This window comes from Phacochoerus africanus, chromosome 1 (assembly GCF_016906955.1).
Source record: "Phacochoerus africanus isolate WHEZ1 chromosome 1, ROS_Pafr_v1, whole genome shotgun sequence".
Classification (NCBI taxonomy): Eukaryota; Metazoa; Chordata; class Mammalia; order Artiodactyla; family Suidae; genus Phacochoerus; species Phacochoerus africanus.
The window spans coordinates 19302192-19325768 of record NC_062544.1 but is presented as its reverse complement, the minus strand read 5'-3'; positions in this window follow the sequence as shown (position 1 = coordinate 19325768).

Sequence of the window (23577 nt, the reverse complement as noted above, 5' to 3'; positions counted from 1 at the left end):
TTTTGTCTTTTGTCTTTTTTTGTTGTTGTTGTTGTTGCTATTTCTTGGGCCGCTCCCACGGCATATGGAGGTTCCCAGGCTAGGGGTTGAATCGGAGCTGTAGCCACCGGCCTACGCCAGAGCCACAGCAACTGCGGGATCCGAGCCGCGTCTGCAACCTACACCACAGCTCATGGCAACGCCGGATCGTTAACCCACTGAGCAAGGGCAGGGACCGAACCCGCAACCTCATGGTTCCTAGTCGGATTCGTTAACCACTGTGCCACGACGGGAACTCCCTGTTTTTGATTTGTAAATAAGTTTATTTGTATCATGTTTTAGATTCCACATAGACATGATATCATATGATATTTGTCTTTCTCTGTCTGACTTATTTCACTTAGTATCATCATCTCTAGGTCTATCCATGTTACTGCAAATGGCATTAATTGATTATTTTTTATGGCTGAGTAGTATTCCATTGTGTATATGTACCACATCTTCTTTATTCATTCATCTGTCAGTGGACATTTTTATTGCTTTCATGACTTGGGTATTGTGAATAATAGTGCTATGACAATTGGAGTGCATATATCCTTTCAAATTGTGGTTTTCTCCATATGTATACCCAGAGGTAGATTGATGGGTCATATGACAACTCTATTTTTAGTTTTTTAAGGAACTTACATACTCTTTTCCATAGTGGATGCACCAATTTATATTCCCACTAACAGTGTAGAGGGGTTTCCTTTTCTTCACACTCTCTCCAACATTTACTCTTTGTAGACTTTTTAATGATGACCATTCTGACAGGTGTGAGGTGATACCTCATTGTAGTTTTGATTTGTGTTTTTCTAGTAATTAGTGATATTGGACATCTTTTCATGAACCTATTGGCCATCTGTATGTCTTCTTTAGGGAAATGTCTATTGAAGTCTTCTGCTCATTTTTTTTTTTTTTTGACTAGGTTGTTTTATTTTTTTGTTACTGAATTATATGAGCTATTTTTATATTTTGGAAATTAAGCCCTTTCTTTTTTTTAATGATTTTTATTTTTTCCATTATAGTTGATTTACCATGTTCTGTCAATTTCTACTGTACAGAAAAGTGACCCAGTCATACATATGTATATGTATATATTCTTTTTCTTACATTATCCTCTATCATGTTCCATTACAAATGACTAGATATAGTTCTCTGTGCTATACAGCAGGATCTCATTGCTTATCCACTCCAAATGCGATAGTTTGCATCTATTAACCCCAGACTCCCAGTCCATCCTACTCCCTCCCCTTCCTCCTTGGCAACCACAAGTCTGTTCTCCAAGTCCATGAGTTTCTTTTCTGTGGAAAGGCTCATTTGTGCTCTATATTAGATTTCAGAAATAAGTGATATCATATGGTATTTGTCTTTCTCTTTCTGACTTACTTCACTTAGTATGAGAGTCTCTAGTTCCATTCATGCTTCTGCAAATGAACCCTTTCATTTTATTCCTGGTTTCCTTTGTTGTTTAAAAGCTTTTAAGTTTGATTAGGTCCCATTTGTTTATTTTTGTTTTTATTTATGTTGATTTGGGAGACTGACCTAAGAAAACATTGGTATGATTTGTGTCAAAGAATGTTTTGCATATGTTTTCTTCTAGGAGTTTTATACTGTCATGACTTATGTTCAAGTCTTTAAACCATTTTGAGGGTTCTTTTGTGTGCATGTATGGTGTGTAGGAGTGTTCTAACTTCCTTAATTTATATGCAGTTGTCCAGTTTCCCCAAACTACTTGCTAAAGAGACTGTATTTTCTCCATTATATATTCTTGCCTCTTTTGTCATAGGTTAATTGACCCTAGGTGTGTGCATTTATTTCTAGCCTCTCCATTCTATTCCTTTTATCCCTATGTCTGTCTTTGTGCCAGTACCACACTGTTTTGATTACTATAGCTTTGTAGTATTGTCAGAAGTCTAGGAAGCTTATGCTTCCAGCTTTGTTCTTTTTCCTCAGAATTACTTTGGTAATTCTGAGTCTTATTGTTCTGTATAAATTTTAGTGTTATTTGTTCTAATTCTCTGAAAAATTTCATGGGTAATTTAATGTTGATCACATTAAATCTACATTTTCTTGAGACCCTGACCCTGACCCACATTTTATGATTTTGATGTCCTTTTTTACATCTGTGTATTCATGTCTATTCTTTTGCTGTTCATTGTGGTTATCATCATTTTTGCAAAACTTTTTTTTTTTTTTTTTTTTTGCTTTTTAGGGCTGCACTTGAAGCATATGGAGGTTCCCAGGCTAGGCATCTAATTGGAGCTACAGCTGCTAGCCACAGCCACAGCCAGAGCCAGAGCCAGAGCCAGAGCCACAGCAGATCTGAGCCGCATCTGTTACCTACACCACAGCTCACAGCAATGCCGGATCCTTAACCTACTAAGCGAGGCCAGGGATCAAACCCGCAGCCTCATGGTTCCTAGTTGGATTTGTTTCTACTGTGCCACGTTGGGAACTCCCATTTTTGCAAAACTTTTTAAAAATTAAAAAAAATCTGTGTAACAGCCTATTTTCCAATTGTGGTTTTTCTCTTTCCTATAGATTCTTGCTTCTTTTCTATTTAGAAAAAAACTTTTAATATTTCTTTTAGGATAGGTTTAGTATTATTGTTTTTTTTTTTTGTTGCTGTTATTGCTGTTGTTTGTTTTCTTAGTTTTTGCTTGTGTGAGACATCATCTCTCCTATTCTAAGTGATAATCTTACTCGGTAAAGTATCTTAGATAGCAGGTTTTTCATTGTCAGGACTTTGAATATATCTTACTACTCCCTTCTGGACAATGTTTCTGCAGAGAAATCAGTGGATAGCCTTATGGGGGTTCCCTTGTAGTTAACACTTTGTTTTTCTCATGCTGCCTTTAGACTCCTCTCTAACTTTTTCCATTTTATTTTATTTTATTTTTATTTTTTGTCTTTTTTTTTGCTATTTCTTGGGCCGCTCCCACGGCAATGGAGGTTCCCAGGCTAGGGGTTGAATTGGAGCTGCAGCCACCGGCCTATGCCAGAGCCACAGCAACACTGGATCTGAGCAGCATCTGCAACCTACATCACAGCTCACGGCAACGCCAGATCGTTAACCCACTGAGCAAGGGCAGGGACCCAACCCGCAACCCCATGGTTCCTAGTCGGATTCGTTAACCACTGTGTCACGATGGGAACTCCAACTTTTGACATTTTAATTATAATATGTCTTGGTGTGGGTCTTTATGGCTTTAGACCTGTGCTTCCCAGACCTGGATATCTTTTTCATTCTTTAGGTTTGGGAGGTTTTCTGCCATAATTTCTTCAAATACATTTTCAATCCCTTTCTCTTCTTTTGGGATCCCTATTGTGCATAGATTGGCATGCTTTATGTTATACTATAGGTCTTATTGCCTTATATCTTTTATTTTTTTTATTTGTCTTTCTGTCTGTTGTTTTGACTGGGTTATATATTATCCTATCTTTCAGATCACTTATTCTTTCTTCCTCATTAGTTTGCTAATTATTTCCTTTAGCTTTTGTCTCAGCAAATGAGTTTTTCTAATTTTAATTCCCTCCACTTTATAATTTCTAGTTCTTGTTACCATCATCTATATATCTACTGATAGCCTTTCTTAATTTTTTCAGTATTTTTTTCTTACCTCTTTTTGAAATCAGGGTCTAGTAGACTGAGGGGTCTATTTCATTGTTTCTTCTTTCAGGGGAATTATCTTGTTCTTTTAACTGGGAGTTCTGCTTTTCTGCTTCTTCATTTTGCTTCTATCTCTCTGACTGTATGAATTTAGGAGAAACAGTTATCTACTGTGGTCTTGAAGGGCTGTTTTTACATGGGAGCATCACTGTATAGCCTGCATGAGGTTAATGGGGTTTTGATGCAAGTGCTGTTTTTTAGTATGGATGCCTACTACATCTTTCCTCAGTGTGGACTGGCCATTATCCCCTTATAGGGGGTGTGATTGATTTTGTTGTGACAAGAGCCTTCCCTGGATGTTGAGTGGGCGCTCTTTTTTCTTTGTATTTGTCACAGCCCTGTCAGGGGGGAGGGCTCTCCATTTGTTGGAGTAGAAGCCCCCAAATTTGAGTTGCAATGTGTGGTAGGCAGGATTGGAATGCTCCCACTGGGAGAGGAGCCACTCAGTGTTCCTCCACAGGAGTTGTCCAGAGGGAGGTGTGCTCTTTGGTGTTGCCAGCAACCCTTTTCCATGCTTACGAGTACATTGTCGTTGACACTGCCTTTGGCCCTGCCTTAACCATGTGAATGTCAACAACAGGCCAAGGTGTTCCTCAGGCGCTATGCTCAGAGAGCCACCAGTGCCAATCTGCTAAAATCAGGCACCAAGACCCTCTGTAGTCATGTGTAGTCATGCACCTGGACCTGCTGTGGGAGCTATGGAATCAGCTCAGACCTGGGCCCCATCTACGCATGCGTGCACCCACAAAGCCCACAACTGCTGATGCTAGACCTGCTCTAGCCACAGGAGCAGCAGTAATTGGCTTTGATGTCCAGTAGGTGCAGAGCTACAAAGTTTCCACCAATGGCAGTGTATATCTGAGAATCACATAGCTACTGTGGCATGGCTCAGATTCTTTCCATTCTTCCACATGTAGGCAACCGGCTGATGACTCATGCTCCCGGAGTTGAGGTGGAGCTGTGCCTGCTGTGAGCACTACTGAGAATAAGGCTGCTATGGTGAGGTTCCACCCTCTCTTCACATGAGAGTTAACAATGGGGCTGCTGTACTGAACCAGTGCTCCATCTTGTGTGCACTCCTGATTGCAGCTCAGACAATACTGCAGCCCCTTCAGGCTATCTCCACACAGACAGCCTCAGTCTTCTCCCCAGATCTGTCTACTGAAGCTTGATTCTCAGCATCCCGCCTTCTCATGCACCAGCAGACACATTTTTCAGGACTTGGGAGTGCAGTAAAGTGGCTGAGACCAGTTATGCTGGTCTCACTCTGTTCTGTTTGACTCAGTAGGGCTGCTGCACTCTCCTCTGAGCCTCTGAAGCTTCCTGTCTGTCCTGTCTTATCTCCCAGCTGATGAAGGGTGTACCCATGATGAGGAAACCTTTGCTCTTTCACAGCTCCCACTCAGAGGTGCAGGTCCCATATTGATTCCCTTTTTACATTAGTTTTCTTTTGTCCTACTTGGTTATACAGTGGCCTTTCTTGCAGTTTTGGTTGTGTGAGATCTTCTGCTAGCATTAAGTATGTATTCTGTGAGAATATTTTCACATGGAGACATATTTTTGATGTATTTGTGGGAGGAGGTGAGCCCCACGTCCTTCTATTCTGCCATGTTGATCTTTCCTTGTCTTCTCAGTTCTTAACTCATATAATTTGTATAGAATTGATCCCTGTGTCCAGACTGGTTCAGAGATGAGTAATTAGTCAGGTTAGGTACCTGTCATTCAATTCCAGAAATCTGCTAGAATGTATAATTGAGAAAGAGAATTCAGGGGCAGTGTAGGCCTGGAGTTGCTGAGAGCCACCTCATGGAAAGAACCCACCAAATGATGCACAGAGAAATGCTGTGCAGATTATGGAAGGATTCACTCTTAACACCATTGTTTGAACCCTTTAATCCAGCCGTATCAGGAGGAAGAGTCATCATCAACCTCCTCAGTTTTTTAAGATGATACATTCCCCTTCCTTTCTTCCCCTAAGGCAGTATGAGTTGTCTCTGCCACATGTAGCTCATCATGTTGCCCAAAATACTTTGTGAATAGTACTTGGGAAGTGTAAGACCTGGAACCTGCTCATAAGTAATTAGCTATCAATAATATAAAGAAGATCAACAGGCATATAATCATTCAAAAGCAATGTAGAATTTATTGTTAAATGTCAGACTATGAAATAGTCTAAAATTTGTCTCATGAGATACTGATTGTAAAGACAGTTTAGAATCTCTATTCACTACGTAAAATCCATTCTCTACTTCATCTTGAATTTCCTATTTAGCATTTGAAAGTGCTGCCCCATCTTCATAGTCAACAGATATGAAGACAAGTACCTGGACTGTGGCAAATAAGCATCTGTATTTTGCATCAAATATCATAAGGAAATCTGAAGAAAAATCACAAGAAAAGCATTTGCATTTTGCATTAGGTAAATAACTATACTAAGAAATCATGGGACAAATAAGCAAGCAAACTCTTCTACCAATAGCAAGAAATAAAGCAAAAACTAAACCAAATAAAAAATAGAAGAAAATGTTTTTAAAAATTTGTTATGTTAATTGGCTTTTCTTGATTCCTAATTGCCACTTGGAACTCTCTCATCTATTTTATTGCTTAGAGAATTGAAACAAATTTCAATTCTCAGAAATGCCAATTTACTTTATCCATTTTTATGTACACAGGTAGGCTGGTGTGGCAGACATGGGAAAAAGAACCAAAACAAGCCTCAATGAGTCCAGGCTTTTCTAAGAGGTCCATGAATGGGCTTTGGGAACATCTGTAATTCTCTAGAGATTGTAAAAATTTGTGTGAATGTGCATTTTTTTTTTGGCCCCAAGAGAAATCTTTAAATTTCATCAGTTTCTTAAGCTGGTCTACAACCCAGAAGATGATATGATTTTCTACCATTTTAGGGCAATTTATAAGAAATTATTTATATTAACTACATATGAATATATGCTGTAATATTAAGGTATTACTGGTGCTTTGAAGTAAACTGTGAACAATGCTAAAGTCCTAAATAATTATTAGAATTAAATATATTTTCCTACATAAAATATACTCATGCTGGCCTCAGTTTACCAATCATGTAATCATTCTTTCAGAATATTTAGCTTAAAAGTATATAGTAGTTATTATGGATATCAAAATTATATTTTGGTCTATTCACATTTATTAACTATTTCTGCTTCTTTGTGAATGTTGGCTTTACTCTATTTGACTGCCTTCCTCCATTTTCAAGGAACAGATCTTCACATAGCTCTTATCCTTTACATTTTTTAGCTTTTTCACTAGGAAAGGTCTAACTCTTTTTAAAACTTCAGTTTGAAAAATTCTAGGGAGAATATTTTGTTGGTCTCACATACTCACTCCTGTTTCCTGTGGGTGAGGGAGTGGACACTATGGTTATCAGATCCTATGAAACATGTTTAAAATGAGGCATGAGGATGAAAGAGGACCCCCCACCCCCCAACACACACATCCCAAGAGCCTATTGTTCCCAGGAAATATGAGGGATAATGGAAATATTAAATAAGAAATACTGACTGGACACATGTATTCCAGCAATAATGTGAAATAGGGCGTGTATATATGAAGTAGCATGGAGATGGGTGAGCCACACTAGAAGCGTTCACTCTGGGATATGAGAAGTATAGCTTATAAAAGTAAGCAAGGGCTTACTTTGATACTGTGATAAGGGATTGGAATTTTATCCCACAGGCCAGTGTGTTATAAAGGTTGCATTGGTATGGAGGGGAATTTGTTGAAATGCAGATTCACAAACTCAACACTAAATACAAAGACTTCAAATCCCTGGGATCTGAGGACCTGCATTTTGAAAGAAAGCACCCAAGTGATGTCTATGCTAAGTAAAGTCTGGAGTCCCTGCCATGGAGAGAAGGAAACTAGTGAAGAAAACAAATGGCACAGCCAAACATCTGTTAATATGGCTACAGATCCCAGATTAATTCTGTTTTGTGCTGTTTGGCTGTATGTTTGGGGCATGTGGGGGGACATCTCCTGGATATACATCTCAAAGTCATTTTAGTCTAGTAAAACATTTCAAGGAAAATTCCATACACAGTGGCATAGAGTTTCAGAAATGAAGATGATGTTTAAATATCCCTACTTTAATCAACTCAAAGGAAGCTTTAAAAACCTAGAAAACCTGGTACTCCTATAAGGATGAAGGTTCTCTCTTTCAAAAAGATGCAGAGATTCTAAATGACATATTTGTGAAGGGGACTGTAATCTTCTTTCTTTGATCAGGAAAATTTGAGTGTTAGATAAATATCCAGTTTGTCTAGGTGTTCTGACTACCTTCATTGGTCACTTTTGTCACTCGGCATCTACTAAATTAAGAAAAAGGTTCTTGCCACCAATGCTGATAAGATGGATGGCCCAAGAAGCAGGACAAAGAATTGCATCAGGGTCTTTGGAAATTAGATTCCTTATTCTCTGGTGGATTTGGGACAGTTTCTGAATAAACTGTCCTTTCTTCCAGTCTAATCAGAGTGATTCCCCTCACCTTTTCACGCATTCTTATCTGCTAGCTACAATCTTGCAGGGAGATAATATTTTCCATAATTGTAACATACCCACACAATGTGTCCTCTGGCTTTTTGTTTGTTTGTTTGTTTGTTTTTGCTAGAGTAAGCATATATAATTTAATAGTTAAATAACTAAAGTTTGATTAGGAAAGGAAACTGAAGGAAAGCTTAGATCCATGGCTCCCTCTGTGTGGGAAGGATAGTCAGCTGGGTATTTTTAATTTAATCTTAATCTTTGTTAACATTATTTTAATTTTTTTCAACACCTAGTTTAAAGACTCATAAAGTTCTATAAGGCTTTCTGGAAGAATTTCTGTTCCCAGGTTCTTCTGTCTATTTCTTGCATTTCAGAGGCAACTATTTTCAGCAGCCTCTTATAGAAAGCACCTCCACATTTCTGAATAATGCCTTATGGTACTACTCATTTATTTTTCTGTTTTAACCAGTATCTGTTCACTTCTTACTAGGGAATAGGAAAATTTATCCCTCTTTCATCACCCCTCTTCCATGGGCATGCATAAAAATATAACCTCTCATTTAGCCAACATAGTTAAATAATTATTTTAGGTAGATGAGTATTTACTATGATCACATAAGTCCTAGGTTCAATGGAGCCATGTACATATTCTGACCACTGTTTCCTTGTTGCATAACTTCCTTTTCTTCTTTAATGCTAATTGTCCTTTTTTTTTTTTTTTTTTCTGACCATGGCATGCAGAGGGAACATAGGATCTCAGTTCCCAGACTGGGGCTTGAACCTGGGCTGCAGCAGTGAGAGCACCAAATCCTAACCACTAGGCCACCAGGGAACTCCCTAATTGTCATAATCAAGAAATATGCTTTGATTTTTTTTCTTTTTCCTGAAAATTTGATTGGCTTTTTGAGATTCAAATCTTTCAGTTGTGAAAATTTTTCTTGTTTTTTTTTGTATATTGCTCTGTCCTGCTTCTCTGTTTTTCTTTCTCTATTTCCATTGCTTGAATATTGGATCTCATGAATTTATTTTGTAATAAAAGTATTTTTTCCTAAAATTTCTGCCTGTATGCGATTTCATCAATATTACTTTTATTTTTTATTTTTATTTTTGTCTTTTGTGTTTTTAGGGCCGCACCTGCAGCATATGGAGGTTCCCACGCTAGGGGTCTAATCAGAGCTGTAGCTGCTGGCCTACACCACAGCCACAGCAACACCAGATCTGAGCCACATCTGCGACCTACACCACAGCTCATGGCAACGCCAGATCCTTAACCCACTGATCGAGACCAGGGATCGAACACGCAACCTCATGGTTCCTAGTTGGATTCATTTCTGCTGCTTCACCACAGGAACTCCTAGATCTCATCAATATTACTATCCAACTTTTTATTGGCCTTTCACTTCTGTTTTTTGTATTTTTGATTTCTAAGTGTTCTTTCTTGATCTTTGATTGCTTTTTTTATGAAATAAAATTCTGTTCTTATTTCATAAATGAAATGTCTTTTTTATCTCCCTAAAGATATTAATTATAGCTTTCAAAGTGTTTACTTCTCTGCATAGTTTTATTTCCTTCAAATAACAATTTTTCAATTAACGTGTTTTGGTCTATAAATTTTATAGCTTTCATCAGATGTTTGATCATTTCTCCTGTCTGTTCACATTTAAAAGTAGAATATTAAAACATTGAGGGCCTCTGTGTGTGTGTGTGTGTGTGTGTGTGTGTGTGTGTGTGAGATTGTGGGGGATGTATGTGTGAGAGAGAGAGATTGTGGTGTGTGTGTGTGTGAGTGTGTGTGTGAGAGAGATTGTGGGGTGTGTGTGTGTGTGTGTGTGAGTGTGGTGTATGTGTGTGTGACTAAGTGTGGGCTTCATTATAGGGTAATATACTTGGGTCATTTAATTGGGGAATTTGTTGTGTTTGTAAGTTTAGATCTTGTTTCTTGGGCTTTTGGGTCACCCAGTGAAGAATCCTCCTGTTTCCTGTCTTGATTATGTAATGGCTTTCAGTATTTTAGAAGCTGAGTTGGGGAGGTAGCTGTGCATTTTAGTGTTTTCATGAAAACTTTTATTCAACCCCTTGCTTTTTCTCACTCCTGCCTTTTATTGTAACATGTCCAGAAGCTCAGTTTTAACTTACCATAAAATAAGCTAACTTTTTTTTTGTTAGATTGGGAAAGAATCTGCAGTTTAATTCCTTCCTGAACAGATTTGATACCTAGTATTCATTTTTTTTTTTTCTTTTTAAGGGCCATATTCATGTTTCAGGCTAAGGGTCGAATTGGAGCTGCCAATACCATCAGGTTGGAGTTAAGGTTTCAACACATGAATTTTGGGGGCACACAAATGTTCAGTCCACAGCAATGACCTTTGCTTTATTTTATATTTAAGCTATTAATAGGTCATTGTGTTAATTGAAACTTGCACACACACTGAATCAAAATTAATTTCTTCCTCAAAGAAAATATCTAACTCACATTTCTGCCAACTGCTTAGGTAATTTGTTATACTGCCCTTTAAAACAATATCTGGGCTAAAGTCCTAAAGATTTTGCTCATGTGTTCCCAGTGTATGACCCATGATGTAGGTTGAATAGACTCGAGAGGATTCCATGAAAATCACTGAAGCTCTTTTTCTTCTTGGAAAACAAATAAATCTGAAAATTAGGTTCGTTTATCCTTAGATCAGAAGATTCAGGTTTTTGCATCAACCCTCTGGGCTAAGAGTTGTGTATTCATGAGACTATTTATTCTTTTAAAATTTACCTGTAAAGTTGGGGTAACGCCATCCTGCTCATCCCCACAAGACAATGAGAGTCATATCGATGATATAATGGAAAAACTCTATTGTAATATATAGTCTGCTTTATAAAGGCAACAAGTTATTATTTAAAAGAAAGTGCAGCCGGTTACATAAAAGTAAGTGTAAAACATATCATTGCCTCTCAGAGTTTAAAATCTAAGACAATACATAGGCAGGAAGATAAGAGTTCCTTGCAAATGCTATTGTAACTGGGAAAAACTGTGAAGTCCAGACATAAAATAAGTGTCAAGATCCTGGAAATGCGCCCATTTACAGCAGAGTTGTTGACATCAAGTAGAATAATGATTCTATTTAAAGTCTGATAACTACTATTACCTGTTTTTCTTTTCTTTTTGAGCATATTATTGCATGTTCTTTCTGTGTTTTTTTTTTTTCATACTAGGCAGATAGGAAAATTTGAGAGTATGTACCATGTGAATCTGTAGATGAAATGAAGCCATCAGAAAGAGATCTGCTCTTTCAAAGCCTTTCTTTGAATTTTTCTTCTGCAACCTGATCTTAATGTTGAAGAGCTTTGTCCCAACAAACTGCCTCTAGTTTGCTGGCCTCAGCAGCATAGCCCTCATTCTGCTCCCAGTCTCTTATCATGTTGTTTCTTGCTGCCATTACATCCATCCTGTTTGGCACCTTCACTATTCTTCCTTGGGTCTTATTGACTCCTTTCCATACACAGATATCTGGATGTAATTACTCTTAGTTTGGTGGAGTTATTTGGCCAACTTTTCCTCCAACCTAGTGAAGTATTAAACTTGTAAAAGAGGTTTCCGGTTTAAGGATTCTTCTCAATGACCTCTGGTGCCCAGTTCAGTTCAGAGCATTAGCCATGATGAATAGCTTGTGAATATATTTATTTCTATTTCTTTTTTTTTCCTTTGCTTTTTAGAGCCAAACCTGTGGCATATGGAAGCTCCCAGGCCAAGGGTAGAATCAGAACTGCAGCTGCCAGCCTATACCACAGCCACAGCAGTGTGAGATCTGAGCCATGTCTGTGACTTACACCATAGCTCATGGCAAAACTGGATCCTTAACCCACTGTGTAAGGCCAGGGATTGAACCTGCCTCCTCATGGATACCTAATTGGGCTTGTAACCTGCTGAGCCACAGTGGGCACTCTCTGTTGCTATTTCTTCTATCAGGATAGTGCACATTAATCCTTGCAATTACAGGGGCCATGTTCAGGTGCCAAAGTTTGATGATAGTAATGCTGATGCTGTGTGTGCTTATTTGTGTAACATTTTCAGGAGTACCCCTTAGCTCCTTTACAGGAGCACCCCTTAGAGGAGGAACAAATATGAGAGATACTTAAGCCTCCCTTCCCTAATATGTGCATCTAGCTTCAGATCCTCCACACAGCTCAGATTGGAGTAGTCCTTCAGCAGTTTTGGGTAATGCTCAGTAGAGCCCCTGATCATTTTAAGTGTTTAGCTTCCCTTCAAAGCATGGCTTTGGTCATCTGTACTTCTTTGGGAAAATATCTATTCAGATTCTTTGCCCACTTTAAAATTGGATTGTTTGTGTTTTTGATACTGAGTTGTTTGAAATTTTAAAATATATTTCTGATGTTGTTGGACATATCATTTACAGATGTCTTCGCCCATTCAGTAGGTTTCCTTTTTGTTTTGTTGATGGTTTCCTTCATTGTGCAAAAGAGTTTTAGTTTGACATAGTCCCATTTGTTTATTTTTGCTTTTGTTCACTTTGCCTTTTGAGACAGATCTGAAAAAAAATATATTGTTAAGACTGATATCAAGGAGAATACTTCCTATGTTTCTTTCAGGGAATTTTACAGTTTTAGATTTTATGTTTCTTTTCTTTTTTTTTTATAACGATTTTTATTTTTTTCCATTATAGCTGGTTTACAGCGTTCTGGTCAATTTTCTATTGACCCAGTTACACATACATGTATGGATTCTTTTTTCTCACATTATCATGCTCTTATAAGTGACTAGACATAGTTCCCAGTGCTACACTACTCACCTATAAAAAAGAACAAAATAATGCCATTTGAAGCAATATGGGTGGAACTAGAGACTCATACTGAGTGAATAAGTCAGAAAGAGAAAGACAAATACCATATGATATCACACATCTGGAATCTAATATACTGCACAAATGAACCTTTCCACAGAAAAGAGAATCATGGACGTGGAGAATAGATTTTATGTTTAAGTCTTTATTTATTTTATTTTGAATTTATTTTGGTTTGTGATGTAAGAGTCTGGTTTCATTCTTTTGCGTGTATCTGTCCAGTTTTCCCAACACTGTTTACTGAAGAGGCTGTCTTTTCCCCGTTGTATACTCTCGCCTCCTTTGTCATAGATTACCATCACTGATCATCAGGGAAATCAAATCAAAACTATGAAGAGGTATCTCCTCACATCTGTCAGAATGGCTATTATCTAAAAGACAAGTAATAGCAAGTGTTGGCAAGGATGTGGAGAAGAGGGAACCCTCATACCTTGTTGGTGGGAATATAAACTGGTGCAGCCACTATGGAAAAGAGTATTGAGGGTCCTCAAAAAATTAAAAATAGAACTGCCATATGATCCAGCAATTCTACTTCTGGGTACTTATCTGAAAACAATGAAAATACTGATTTGGGAATATATGTGCACCATAATGTTCATTGCAGCATTATTTACAATAGTTAAGATAATGGAGGCATCCTAAGTATCTACACACAGCGTGTGTATATATATAGCTATATAAGAATATGTGGCACATATACATATATATGTATATATATGTGCACTAGAGTGTGTGTGCATATATATCTACATATATATAATGGAATATTAGTCAGACATAAAAATCAAATCTTGCCATTTGTGACAACATGGATGGGTCTAGAATGTATTATGCCAAGTGAAATAAATCAGATAAAGACAAATACAATTTTACTTATTTGTAGACTCTGAAAAACAAACGAACGAATATAGCAAACAGAAACAGACTCATAGATACAGGAAGCAAATTGGTGGCTGCCAGAGAGGAGGGAGGTAGGGAGGATGGTCTAAATAGGGGAAGGGGATTATGAATTACAAACTTTCAGGAGTTCCCGTCGTGGCACAGTGGTTAACAAATCCGACTAAAAACCATGAGGTTGCGGGTTCGATCCCTGGCCTTGCTCAGTGGGTAAAGGATCCGGCGTTGCCGTGAGCTGTGGTGTAGATTGCAGACGTGGCTTGGATCCCGCGTTGCTGTGGCTGTGGTGTAGGCCAGTGGCTGCAGCTCTGATTCAACCCCTAGCCTGGAAACTTCCATATGCCACGGGAGCGGCCCAAGAAATGGCAAAAAGACCAAAAAAAAAAAAATTACAAACTTTCAGTAATAAAATAAATTAGGTTTGTAAAATAAATATAGTGAATGGCGTAGGGAATAGAGTCAATAATATTGTAACAGCTTTGTATAGTGACAGATGGTAACTAGACATCATGGTGACCCTTTCATAATGTATAAAAATATTAATCACTATGTTGTATATCTGAATCTAATATAATGCTTAAGTCAATTATACATGTATGTATATGTAAAACATATATAAAACATACTAAAGAAAAGCATAGCTTTGGAATTGGACAAATCTTTGGTTCAAAATAGAGTACCTCTTGCAGTTGTTAACATCTTGCGCATGTACTTAACCTCTCTGAGCCGCAGCTATTATACCTATAAAGTGGGGATCTTAACTTATAGATTCGTTGTAAGGTTTAAAATATAATATGTAAAAAGCCCCAAATAGCACCTAACATTAGAAAGTGCTCAATAAATAATAGAGATTGATCTCTTTGTTGATCATTTTTTTCCCCACCTTGCACTCATTTTTTTGTGATGGTATGAAACACGTCTGTTCATATTTTTCATTGGTCAATATTTTACTTTAGAGAATTTTGCAACCTCAGTTTCTCAAGAAGCTTTTACCTTTTATGCATCTTAGGTATGCATCTTGGAGAAGGTCTAAGTAGCTCTGATTAGTAAATTTAATAAATAAAAATTAATATTAAACCTACTAAACTTCTGGTTCTTTTAATAAATCTCTTTTAATAAGACTTTCTGGATTATAAGAGTTATTTGAGGATAAAAATTAATTTTTTTTAATTTGGTGCACTGCAATGAAGTATGCTACTATTTAATTAAATTAATTAATTAATTTTTTATTTTTATTTTTGTCTTTTCTAGGGCCACACCCATGGCATATGGAAGTTCCCAGGCTAGGGGTCTAATCGGAACTGTAGCCACTGGCCTACGCCAGAGTCACAGCAATGCCATATCCGATCCGCGTCTGCGACCTACACCACAGCTCTCGGCAACCCCGGATCCTTAACCCACTGAGCAAGGCCAGGGATTGAACCTGCAACCTCATGGTTCCTAGTCGGATTCGTTAACCACTGAGCTGCTATTTTAACTCAACTTTCCTCTGACTTGGGGCAAAACTTAATCACCAAGTATCGAAGCCACATAACACAGCAATACATAAGCTGAAGGGCTTTGCAAATACTACAGATTAGAATAAACTTTTATGTAAACAATTGGAGCAATGCTAGACATATAATGTGCATTAAAACATTATTGATGAGTGATTAAATTCATGTTTTTTTTTATTTGAATTTTTCAAGGTGCTCAGCACGATAAAATAATTTACCTTCTGTGACTTCTGGGGATGGGCTCCATGATTTGGAAGTCCTTTTACAAAAGGAGAGGAAAAAAAAGGATTCGGTAGAAAGATAATTGTATTTCACAGATCCTTTTTACATACTATTGACAATTGCATAGGCAGTAGTGACAGAGTTTTAAACTATTAAAATCCTGGATGACATTAGCAGAGTTTCTCTGATCCCTTTCTTTGCTCACAGTGTTGAACGTATAATGAACTATTGCCGGGGCCAGCTCAGCAGGATGGGGCTGAAGAACGGGTGCTGTGGAACTTAAGGAAAAATAGTTAACATAAAACAAGACACAGAGACATTTATCTTAAGTAAAGGTGGGAGCCAGGGAACTCAAGGTCTCCAGGACCAAGAGCGCCCTCAAGAATCCACACTGCTTTTATTGTGCTCTTTAGATGAGATCAAGTGAGGAGTGGCTATGGGTGGATGATACAGGGTTTGTTTGCTATTATATAAGTTCTTTTACTATTTAGAAAGCCACTTAGGTGGTAAAGGGTTAAGCTCTTACTCTGACCTCTAGGCACATAACAGTTCTTAAGCTTAAGTCACTTATGCCTTTAGGTCTTTGCTCTTAAGCTTAAGTCATTTACCAGCACTGTGACTGTTTCTCCAAGAAGTAAGATGGGATAAAATAAAGAAGGACAAGATGGAGTTTTCAAGGAAACATGTCTTGCAACATCTCCCCCTTTTTGTTTTTGTGGGAAGACAAAAATAGGTCTTGCAACTTTTTTCATTTCTTCTTGAATTATTCACTTAGACAGAACACAGTCCAAGTTCAGTCTCAGAGTTCAAGTTTTAAGTCTCACGTGGAACTCCTCGGGCTTCTGCTGTGCATAGACTGACCAGCTTCCACAGGTGGCCAAAGCAGGGCTTAGCACTCTGATGATGGTGAAGGGAGTCTCTGGAACTTGACCATGAAGAGATTCTTGAGGTGCAATACAGCCTTCCCGGTGTCCATGTCAGCAGCAGATGCAACCTTCTTCACTCTGATGTGATGGATCCATGGGGCAATACCCACAACCTTTATAGCAGTTGGGCTTGCTATGCGACCCTCAGTTTACAAATGTTAATAAATAGCCACAAAGAATGTATCAAAGTCCATATCCCTACACTGACTACCTGAGTTAAAAATCTACCTTAATTCCCCCCCTTTGAGTTGGAGACTCTAACTGTGGGAAAAGGGGCGACGACCGCTCTAACTTCTTCCTGCTGAAAAGGGGCGTCGTTAGGGAAAGCAGTTAGGTCTCCACTCATGGAATGGTCAAGTGGGCTTTGATAACATTGCTTTGGATACCTCAAAGAAATATTTTCACTGGGAGGAGGAGGTCAGCTGGTTCCACAGGGCAGCTCCAAAAACTGGAGCTGGATTAGACAGCTCATGAATCTACTGATGAAGATCTAGCAGGGAATTAGACACATTCTGTGGACAATCAGGAATACAACATTTAGATTTTATAATAGCACAGGTAACTCATGATTCTTCTGATTTCTCTGGCTGGTTATGAAACATTTGTATACCTTGGTCAGCATGCAATGGAAAGCTACCTATGTCCTTTTGAACAGTATGATTTATGGCATCACCTTCAAGTTAACTTACTCAAATATATTCTAAACAGTCCCCACCATGTTCAAAATTCTCTTCTCAATGTCCACTTGCCACACACCTTGTATCACTTTCTGTATCCACATTAGTTTGTCCCTTATTTTCCAAGCAGAGCAATCAGCTGAAGACAATCTTCCTTTTGCCTTAATAAGATGTAATTCCATTCCTCATTCCTTCTATATAGAAAACACAACTCATCCTACTTTTCTAAAGCAACCACGGACTGACCTTTATAATTTCTAAAAACAAGTTTTTCTTATGGAGACCATCTCAGGTGGCACTGATCATATTGTTTCATCATTCTAAAGACCTTTAGTTTCTGCTTAGTAACTGATGTTTCAGTGTCTCATTTGACTTCTGTTAAACCTAGGTACGATAAGATGTTATACCTTAGGTTGACAACTGTAACAACGTGTATGTAGTTACCTTCCATATTTTAGAAATTTCTAAAAGAGGAGTTGGACTCTGAAACAATCAGAAAGGTATTGAGAAAAGAAAATGGATTCCCAGTCACAACTCAAAGGTTGTGTAAAGAATTTTGTAACCGGCTTGCCAGAAATATAAATGTGGCAGATTCATGAGGGAGGGGCCCAGGATTGGAGAGGAGGACTGAAAAGTGGCTCTGTATTCCTACATTTAGAGTCACCCAGGGCTGAGTGGTGATAAGGACAGGAGCCATTATGGAAATGTTCCATCAGTCTTGATCCTGGGCCTGAGGGGTCAACCACAGAGACCTTCGTCTTCAGGGGCAATCCCTCTTCCAGTGATCTGAGTCTTGGGGCATTCCCATTTAAAGGGTCCCTCTTTTCCTCAGAGGAAACAGACTCCGGGCATAGGTCTCTGCCCTAGTCCTCTCACCTTGGAAACTCCCAGGTTGACTCCCTGTAGCGCCATAACTAGAGCCTCAGCCTTTTCTCAGTCTCTCTTCTTGTTCTCCTTTCATTCTTCCTGGCCCCGATTGTAACATACTCTGAGGAGGTGCTCCAGATCCTGATCAGGGCCAAAAGCCAATTTTTGGAGCTTTCTCCATAAATCTGGCACCGGCTGAGCTATGAATTTATCCTTAAGAATTATTTGGCCCTCCATTGTTTCTGGGTTCCTTTGTATGTTTTCTCAATGCCCTTCTGAGTCTTGCTAAGAAAGCTGATGGACTCTCTTGTTAAACCTTCAATAGTTTTTAATGGGTTTTACTCATGAGGTTTTTAATCTCTGTACTATACAAGTAATAAAATGATTCCTATGCCAGTTGTGAGAATACTCACTGCGATGGAGAGCTAGGTTTCAGCTTCTCAGGTTAGATGTTTGATTTGACCCCAAGTGGGAAGATGAGCTCTTATCATCCTCCTTCTGGGGTCTGGAGTCAAGGGATGCTTCACAAGCTTGCTCATGATATGGTTTGATTCTTCTATATGGCCCTTCTCTAATTATTCTTGGACAAGATCACTTAAAACCTTTAATTTTTCTGAAGAAAGAGGCCACTGCTCAACCCAAACTGGTTTTTCTGTAGTCCATTTCAGTCGAATAGGTTCAGGAGAAACATAATTATTTTTACAAGCAGTGGCCGCTAATGAAAAGGCCGATATCCCAAACCAGATTTGTCCATTTTAATCTCAGATTCAATAGGTTCCACTCTCCCTTGATGATGTCTTCCTAATCCCAATCCGGGAATGTAACCCTGTTTCTGCAACATTTTTTGGCTTTGATGACTATATTGATCTACTGGTGGTAAGTAAATTTCTGCATGCCACTGTTGTAATAAATCTCTCCCCCATAGATTGATAGGGAGTTGAGCAACATAAGGTTTCAATCTAGCTGGCTGCCCATCTGGTCCTTCACAATTAAGCCATTGGGTACTCTTTTTGAGACCCTCTGCTTTTCCTAACCCAGTGACTTCAATATCAGCTGGCTGAAGAGGCCAGGTGTCTGGCCAATGTAAATGGCTAATGATTGAAACATCAGCACCAGTATCAATCAATCCTCTAAAAGACTTCCCATTTATGATAACTTGACAAGTGGGTCGTTCCTCTAGGACCTTTTCTGACAAAAACACTCCTGCCCCTCCTGTAGTATTGAATCTCTTCTGTCTAAAATTATTCCTGTCTTTTTTCTTCTGGACTCTAGGTAAAATTAAGATTTGAGCAATCCGATCCCCTTTTTTAATTTTCCAAGGAATCGCAGTGGAAACCATCACTTGTACTTTATCATCCCCGTTATTATCCAATATCCTGGTATGAACTCGAATTCCTTGTTCTGTTAGCTCTGCCCTTCCTATTATCAATCCTATTGTATCTGATGGTAATGGATTTTCCAATTTGGTTGTAATAGAAGTAGGAGTTTCGCTAGGAAGGAGAATTAAATCCTGTACACTAGGGAGATCTACTGTGATGTCGAACTCTGGTGCAGAGCGTAGTTCCAGGGAGTCTGGCTCTTGTTCTGAATGGGGCATGCTTCCTTGGTTGACGGGGCTGGAAGCTTGCCCCGAGGGTAGTTTCCCAACAAGGGGGTTCCATCTTTATGAAAGATGGACCGGCACTGGTTAGCCCAGTGATTTCCTTTATTACATCTTGGACATAGTCTGGGCTGTTTATTCTTGTTACTAGAAGGTGCTGAAGCTCCATGAAAGAAAGGTCGGGCTCGTGGAAGAGCGCGACATTGTTTTTTAATATGTCCTGTCTTGCCACAATTAAAACATTTTCCTGAAAATTTGTCTTTAACTTTTAAATTAGCCATTGCTTGGGCTCGCATTGAGGCCTTAAAAGACTCCGTCCCCACTCCCTGACAGGCTTTAATATATTCGGCTATGTTAGCTTTTCCTTTTAAAAATCCTATGGCCTTTTTGCAATCAGTGTTTGCATTTTCATATGCTAACAATTGAAAAATAGTATCAGACACCTCAGAGTTAGTAACTTGTCGTTTTAATGCCTCTTGTAAATGAGCTAGAAATTCAGTATAAGGTTCCTTAGGGCCTTGTAGGATCTTTTGAAAAGAAATATTTATTTGACCCGTAGATTCGATTTTATCCCATGCTGTTAAGCAACATTGTCTAATCTGTTCAATAGCCAAATCATTCATTTTTAATTGATCTTGAAGATTACTCCAAGGACCAATCCCTAACAATTGTTCCATTGTAATTGGAAGATTTCGAACCTGATTACGATTAGCAGTAATTTGGGCGTGATCTTGCCACCAAGACTTAAATTGTAAATATTCACTAGGTGATAGCACAGCACGGGTTAAGCTATGCCAATCAGCAGGAATCATACGATTTCCTTCAGCTACTCCCTGCACAGTTCCTTTTGTAAAGGGAGAATTAACACCATAGTTTTGAACGGCCTGTTTTAATTCTTTAAGTATTTTAAAAGGAAAGGGCTCATGAATGAACTCGTAAACTCCATCAGGGTTGGCGGGATCAATGCCTGGAGCCACTGTCTCCCTGACAGTTACTGGAAAGGCTAAGTGTATGGCATCCAAATCGCCTTCCCTTTGAGCCTGTAAAATTCCCTGTTGAATGGATGATAGGTGGTGTTCAGGGATAGCACTCATTTTCTTTACAACCCTGGAAGTAGAGGCTTGACGAGTCCTTGTCACCTTACTCCTAATAGGAGGCGATTGAGGAATATCAGAATCAACAATTGGAGCCGAAGGCTCAGGAAGCAGATACCCTCTATGATAATTTTGTTCAGGGACTGCATATTTAGATTCTTCCAACAAAGGTGTAAACTCCCCTTCTTCCTCTAAGTCCTCTGTGGTCTCTGGAAGTTCTAAAACTGATTTAATTAAGTTCCAAGTACTCCAAATGGACACAGGAATTTGAATGCCCTCATCATGCAATATCCTAAGTTCCATTCCTATCGTTTCCCATATCTTTAAATATAATGTTTCTGATGTAAAAAGCCAATCACAATGTTTCTCAATAGTCTGAAAAAGTTTCAAAAGCTTACTTTCACTTGTTTTTGCACCCCCCTTTTTAAGGAGTTGTCCAAACAAACAAATGTAAGGATTATAGTTTCCCATTTTACCCCGTGAATACCTGAGAGAGGGAACTTATCTGCAAGATTTCTTTAGCGTGGCCACACAAAATTCCTCCCTTCTTCTCAGGGCTCCACAGCGCTTCCAGTGAATAAAATTTCCGCTGTAGTCGCGATCCTTCGTTCCTCGTGCCTGCCTGTTTGTGAGCCTGCCCCACGTTGGGCGCCACTTGCCGGGGCCAGCTCAGCAGGATGGGGCTGAAGAACGGGTGCTGTGGAACTTAAGGAAAAATAGTTAACATAAAACAAGACACAGAGACATTTATCTTAAGTAAAGGTGGGAGCCAGGGAACTCAAGGTCTCCAGGACCAAGAGCGCCCTCAAGAATCCACACTGCTTTTATTGTGCTCTTTAGATGAGATCAAGTGAGGAGTGGCTATGGGTGGATGATACAGGGTTTGTTTGCTATTATATAAGTTCTTTTACTATTTAGAAAGCCACTTAGGTGGTAAAGGGTTAAGCTCTTACTCTGACCTCTAGGCACATAACAGTTCTTAAGCTTAAGTCACTTATGCCTTTAGGTCTTTGCTCTTAAGCTTAAGTCATTTACCAGCACTGTGACTGTTTCTCCAAGAAGTAAGATGGGATAAAATAAAGAAGGACAAGATGGAGTTTTCAAGGAAACATGTCTTGCAACAAACTATAATGAACGTGATCTTATCAGTGTTCCTATAAGACACTTTTGTTATCTTTCCATCACTGAGTACACAAGTGAAAAATTCACATGCCTTCAGGCTCTGGAAGGAAACAAGATAAGTGGTGTGGGCCGGGCAGGGTCTGTGGCCCCTGGCCCACCCGATCGTATGTGGCTCTAAGAGGGCCACTCACTGCACCTCACCCCTGAGATTATTGCCGTATCTGGGTTTTCAAGAAAGAACAAAAATATGGATTTTTATATAAAATGTTTGTATAATCCATAGGAAATTAAAAACATGCTTTTCTGGAGGAAATTTGAGTTGCAGGGGCACATGATTTGTCTGATTCTTTACTTAGGCACAAAAGGCCATACCTCAATTGGATTTAACTTCCATTTTTCCTCATTGCTCTCCTCATTCCTATCCCTACCGCGCACCCTGCCCCCACCTCTCCCACACTCGGAGCCCTGCACTACAGTTACGTGAAATTGTTTATCTTTCACAGATAGCATCAATCAGTTTCCCACTTCCTGCTTGTCCATTGGCATGCATGCTCTCTCCTTCGCTCCTGTCTTCCACTCATCAGCTTCATGAAATCTGTGTAGCTTCCTCCAAGTATCACCAGGGACAAGTCTTGTGAGTTTTCTGTGAGAGTCTGATGCCAGGACTGAGTTGAATTCCTTGCTTAGTAATCTGTATGTTCATGTTACACTGCACTAATATTACTGATTTGCATGTCAATCTCACTATTACTCCATCTCTGTTCACTCAGCTGTTGCAGAAGAGAAGCACAATGACTATAGACATAGTGTCACGTTTGGGTTTGGTACCCAGGGAGACTTCTTGATCTCTTGCCATGACACAATTGCCAGTATTTCTCCTTAGGATAAGGTTACCTCTTGGGGATGTAAGCTGAGCTCATAGGCTGTCCACCTTGACAGAGTAGACATTTGGAATTTGAGTCAGGCTTGGACACACTATCCATAGTTCTCTGTTTTTTCTTAGGCTGATTTCGTGATCTTTGTTCAGTCCAAGTCTGGATAATCTTCTCTGTCTGCCTCTAGTTCCCCTGCTTTGGCACTCACATGGAGAAACTTTATCAGGATGGCAGGGGAAGGGGGAAGCTTTCATGTTATAACTTTGATTAATAACTTGAGCTGCAGAGCTTTTATTTTCCACATTCTCATTCTCAGCTCCCATTGCTGCTCATCATGGTTGCCCCAGAAGTCAGATTTTAAAGGTCTCTCATTCTAACCAGACTGGGAGCTCTCATGGGGGCAGGAGTTGTATCTTATTAACCTTTGTATCCTCAGTGCCTAACAAACAGAAGGAGCTCAAATGCTTGTTAAATGAACAGTCTAGAGGGAAGAACAGCTATGTAGAGTGTATAAGATCTTGTTTTTTTATTTAGAGTTAACATTTTGTGACCCTTGCTGCCAAACGTACCACAGGCTCCTTGACCAGTCTCACATTTACTAAACAAATAAAGTGAAGGCTAAAAAGACACCCCATTTGTGCTTTCTTCACATTTTAGACAGATGGAGCAAACAGTGCTTGCTGTGGTTTTATTTTATTTTTGCTCAGTCCTCGTTGAACTTGGAGTTTACCCAGCATTTGCTCAG